Genomic DNA, 6,000 nt, shown 5'->3' with positions numbered 1-6,000 from the left:
ATTATGACCATTGAAGCTTGGATGTTGAAGAACACAAGGAGTGAGATATCGTTAAAGACGACGGTGGGAAAGTCGTTATTAATTCAACGCATCGACGCCATTTTTGCGACATATTAATTAATTTTTTTGTCATCACGTGACATTGCATTCTGCTCATCTGGCGTCACTGATCTTGCCAGTCACATTTGTTCGTTCACATATTATGCATACCTGCATCATCTTACCATCCCTTTCAAACCGATGTTGCTGGGTGTGCAGGTGTATGACGCGCAGGTGTCACAAGCTGAGTGTGAGCGGACTGTACGTGGACGTCAGTTACATCTCTTCAGCTGTTCAAATAGCTGTTTACCTGAAGGGATCGGATGATGGTTAAGTGAGCTGTGGCTGAGGTAACGAGACCTAAACCACGAAGCTCAGCGGTTTGGACACGTTCCTCTGATCCTGTGTTTAGTAAGTTTTTTTTTTTTTACATTCTCTTCACTCTATGTTCATATATATATATATATATATATATATATATATATATATATATATATATATGTATATCTATATTGTATATATATGTATTATATTGTGTATATATATGTATTATATTATATATATGTATATCTATATTGTATATATATGTATATCTATATTGTATATATATGTATTATATTATATATATATGTATATCTATATTGTATATATATGTATTATATTGTATATATATATGTATTATATTATATATATATATATATATGTATATCTATATTGTATATATATGTATTATATTATATATATATATATATATATATATATATATATATATATATTATAAATAATTTTTCACAGGATGGTGTACGGGTTTGTTGTGTCGTCTGCGTTCAATACCCGCCCCGATGATAAACGTTCGGATTGCTGCTTCACAAGCAAGGAATTCCATCACAAGTCTTTCACGAACTCACTGGCCAGGCCTGATGATTAAGGAAGGATGGTGCCGGTGAGAGCTAACTTATTCTTCACGAAGGACACCGTGGGATCTTTAACGTCCACCAACTAATGCCAGGGACCGAACGCCCGGTTTAACATTCATCTAAGGGACGTGACACGCATTGACAATGATGGATTGCCCTGCTTGTGCGACACCAGGACGGTTGTTTATATCTGGGTCGGGATTCAAACCGAGGTTAGACAGTTTAGAGGCGAGTGTGTGTACCTCTCGACCATCCTGCCAGCCCAGAGTGATGACTGGCATTGAGGATAGGTATTTACATATTCCTTCTGCACCATTTTTAACCGAACGATCACTCTTGCTGAGTTTCTCTACTTCGATGCAAGAGCACAGACTTGCTGATCAATCTTTGTGGAATTATTCCCAGCAGAGCTGATGTGGACAATTTGCTTGTATAACGAGAACGATTAAGTCCTTCCAGAAGGGCGGAGGGTCTTTGACGTATGTATGCTCATGTTCCTTTCACCATCTCAAACGTTAAGATCCCCAAGGGGGTTAATTGTCGGTGGAAAGAATGAGACAACAATGATGAATGGTCGTAAAGACGATACAGAATGTGCTTTCAGCTCTTTCTCAGGATGGATATATATATATATATATATATATATATATATATATATATATATATATATATATATATATATATATATATATATATATATATATATATTGCACACAAGCAGGGTGTGCTTATACATTGTCTCGGGTGGCTTACCTGCATTAGATTTTTCATTTATTTATTTTCATTTATGGATGTTGTTTTGCAATTCTGTGAAATTTTCCAGTGTACCAGCTTCGATGTCCCTCGGCACGCAAAATTTCAGCTTTCTACGTCACCCAGAAGGTACTGATCTTTCATATCAGTCAGTAGTTAGAAGGAGCTTTATATGTTAGATACACTTAACTGTAAATGTTGATCTGCCTGTCTGTCTGTTACATATACACTCCTACACCACTGGACAAATTTGGACCAAATTTGTCATAGAGGTAAAAGGTTGTACCGGCCAGGTTTAAGTGGGGTCAGCAGCTCCTTCGGCTACCGGGAAAGCCCTGGGATTCCCTGGTGGAAATGATGGGGTATATACTTCCTCCGTTGTAGTTGCTTTGAATAGCGCCACATTTGGTGAAATGTAGCGCTGCAGGATGGATTTAATTTCCCCAGCTAACTGCCTGATTGTCATCTCCTGTGGTTATTCTCACCACCACCATGGCTAGCTTTTCCCATCACCAGGGATGGGAACTTTTGCTAGTTTTATATAAAGTTGTATTTTCTGTCTCTGTCTGTCTGTCTGTCCGTTGATAGAATCTGCCCCACCCCACTACTAACCCCATCATATTGTATACCATTGGAATCCTCTTTGTAAATGGAGATGCAAAAAAACATTTTAAATCCTACATGGTGGGGAAAAGACCCCAATTTTCTCAATGTAAATGTGCATCATATCGTGCCATCCGGTGGTAGGTAGTATTATAAATCATCTTCTCCATATCGCCAAGCACACACTTCTAGCACCCAACAACAAGACTCGAAATGTCTCTCCAGAGGCATTGTAGTCATCATTCCGGTCATCATCATCATTGAAGTTCCGGTTCCGGTTTTGGAGCAGCGAGAGGTCTCCTTCGGGACTCCCTGCTGACGTTCTCAAAGCTAAGTTTCCGGTTGTTATTTGTCCCGTTTTAACTGTTTAATTTTCTCACCTACATGTTACTGTGTGTTGCTAGTTCGGTTTTGTTTCAAAAATCGTGCTATTTTGTGAGTATTTTGTCGACGTTCTTACCTGGTGCTTGAGGCCTAGGCCTAGGCTTGAGGCCTACCGGTTCCACTCGGTGTTCGATCGTTTTTTTTTGTTTGTTTGTTTGTTTTTTCTCCCCATTACCTTCAATTTCTATCCTCCCCATTACCTTCAATTTTGATCCTCCCCACTTTCCAAACATCCCCCATTCTCCTAACTAATCTCTTTCTTATCTCAAAAAACAAAAAACAAAAAACAAAAAACAAAAAACAAACAACAAAAAACAAACAAAAAAAAATACCCTACAACAACAACAACACGCTCACCTTCTCCCGATTCTGCTTCTTCTTCTTCCTCTTAACTTCCTCCTCGTCTTCTTCCTCGATTTTTTTTTTTTTACACTTCCATGACCTAATCTGTTGAACTCTCTCATACATTAATATTAACAACAACAACAACAAAAAATATATATATACCCAACAACAACAACAACCTGCTCACCTTCTCCCGATTCTGCTTCTTCTTCTTCCTCTTAACTTCCTCCTCGTCTTCTTCCTCAATTTTTTTTTTTTACACTTCCATGACCTAATCTGTTGAACTCTCTCATATATTATTTTTAACAACAAAAACGATCTTATAATGCTTCATCTTCCTCTCTCACACATGTGGTACTCTTTACTGTTTCACAATGCACTACTCTTCTGCTATTTTAACAGACTGCTCTCATTTCGACCTCTCCTTCATTCCTTGCCTAAAAAATCCAACGATTACAGCGCTTCTTCTCTCCATGCTCTGAATTCGCCTTCATTGCATCCATCAAGAATTGTGTTAAATCGCATCTCTGACCTAAAACTTTTAAAAACCACAGTTTGCCATGGATGCTCGCTTTCCATCAACCATTCTTTTTTTCCAATTTCAGTGCCAACTCACCCCCCTCACCCCTCACTCTCACTCTCAAAGCAATCATCCCACTCTTCTCCCTCCAAGCCTCCCTCTCACCTCTCTCAAAAATTCCCCCCTCACCTTTCTCCCACCTTTCATCCTCCTCACTCTTCCTTCTCAAAGTTGCCCCCCTCTCATCCACCAACCTGCCTCCCTCCACTGCCCTCTCACCTCCATCTCTTCACTCCACCTCCTCAAATCCTCAACTGCCTTCTTCCTTGTCTCTTGTCCCCCTCTCCCCCAGCACCACAGAGCCTTTTCTCCTCCTCATTCGGCCCCCTCCCCTCGCTATTCTGCAATACCCCACACTCCTTCAGCAACCCTCCTTACCTGCCCCCCTCGTCCCTTGTTCTACCCTCCCCCTCCCCCTCCACCTCCTGCACCCAAAGCCTCCTCCCCTTCCTCTTCATTAAAAGTGTGGACCTCAAATATCCGGGGCCTTCGCACAAACCTTTCAGATCTTTCCATACAGGTTGCCACTGACAAACCAGACATTATCTGCCTAACAGAAACTTTCCTCTCCCAAGACGTGTCTGACTCCCAAGTATCTCTCCCTGGTTACTCCCTCTTACGGTATGACAGACCTGAGCCTCGTCCTGGTGGAGGTGTTGCTCTCTTCATCAAAGACTCTATTCCTCACTCTCCATGCACTGCTCTCACTCCCCCACACCCCCAGGAATACCTCTGGCTTCGGCTTCCCCTCCACTCCCACCTCATGTTTATATGTGTACTGTACCATCCACCGAACAGTGATGACTCCATCTACACCTCACTATCCGAAAACATGGACCATCTTCTATCTTCTCATCCAAACTCTCTCTTCCTCTTATGTGGTGACTTCAATTGTCATCACGCCAGTTGGCTAGGTGTGGGTACCTCTCTCACCTGCCATGGCACCTCAGCAAAAGCTTTCTGCGACTCATTGGGACTGACTCAATCGGTCAACTTCCCGACCCGGAGCTCAACCAATGGTACTCCATCTCTTCTGGATCTGATTTTGACAAATTTCCCTGACAATATCTGCTGCTCTTCCTTCGCTCCAATTGGTTCTTCTGACCACGTCCTTGTTAAAGTGGACATCTCTCTGGCTGTTATCAGAGAACCACCTCACCGCCGTCGAGTCTGGCATTTCACTCAAGCCGACTGGCAGGGTCTCCGAGCAGCCATCAAACTTACAGACTGGTCTCCTATCACTACTTTCTCAAACATCAACTCATCCTGGGAATTCTTTCAAAGAAACTTGCTCTCCCTCATGTACAGATTTATCCCCTCTCGTGTTCAGTTGTCTTACCCTTCCTCCCGCCCTTGGTTTACTGAAGCTTGTGGCGAGGCAGTTGTCCTGAAACAACTTGCCTTTGCCTCATGGAAAGCAAACCCAACTGAGGGCAATCTCAGTTCTTTCCACAAAGCTCGGAACAAGTGTGTATCTACCCTCAGGAGAGCCAGAAAACAACATCTTTCTCATCTCAAGTCTGAACTCTCAAACCTCTCTCCCTCCTCAAAATCCTAGTGGCGTTTAATCAAATCTGTTTCTGGTGTATGTTCCGCCTCCATCCCCTCCCTTACCTCAAATGGCCGCACTGCTGATTCCACACGTGATAAAGCTGAATGTCTCAACTCGGTGTTTGCAGATAAATCTTGTGTCCTAAACCCATCACTATCTCTACCCACTTTACCCAGTCGCACCCAACTGTCCCTGGACTCTGTATCCTTTTCTCCTGACAAGGTGGAGAGCTTGCTTTCAAACCTCGAGTCAGATTCTGCAACCGGTCCAGACGGCATCAGCCCACATGTCCTCAAAGCCTGCTCTTCTGCTCTTGCTCACCCTCTCTCTGTTCTATTCACCCTCTCATTTGCCCAAGGTCATCTGCCAACTTCTTGGAAATCTGCTAACATCACTGCCCTGCATAAAAAAGGTGCAAAAACAGATCCCTGTAACTACAGACCAATCAGCCTTCTCCCAATCATCAGCAAGGTGATGGAATCCATCATCGCTTCAGACATGAAATCCTTCCTCTTCTCCAATGGCTTGATTTCCAATCATCAATTTGGTTTCAGACCAGGTCACTCTACCCTGGATATGCTGCTTCTGCTCTCCCATCAATGGATGGAGGTCCTCAATGCCAGACAGGAAATCCGAGCCGTATCCCTGGACATATCACGTGCTTTTGACACAGTCTGGCACCCTGCCCTACTCACCAAACTCTCTTCCCATGGTATTCAAGGCCATCTCCACTCATGGCTCGCAGACTTCCTCTCCTGTCGCAGTCAACGTGTGGCCCTAAATGGAGTTCTTTCATCCCCTCTTCCTGTGCAGGCTGGAGTTCCTCA

General features: G+C 42.9%; 1 protein-coding gene across 1 annotated transcript in view; it reads left to right on the top strand.

Annotated features, from left to right (window-relative positions):
- The first annotated feature begins 287 nt into the window (after positions 1-287).
- The window catches only part of LOC147009316 (fibrocystin-L-like), a 98,659-nt gene continuing 92,946 nt past the window's right edge, over positions 288-6,000 (top strand). The window contains exon 1 of the mRNA XM_085861692.1: positions 288-450. The gene's annotated coding sequence lies outside the window, so the exon portion shown is untranslated. The remainder of the gene's footprint in view (positions 451-6,000) is intronic.

Source organism: Eptatretus burgeri, chromosome 17 (assembly GCF_056783735.1).
Source record: "Eptatretus burgeri isolate ZD-2024b chromosome 17, Ebu_testis_v1, whole genome shotgun sequence".
Lineage (NCBI taxonomy): Eukaryota > Metazoa > Chordata > Myxini > Myxiniformes > Myxinidae > Eptatretus > Eptatretus burgeri.
This window is presented reverse-complemented; position numbering and strand designations above follow the sequence as displayed.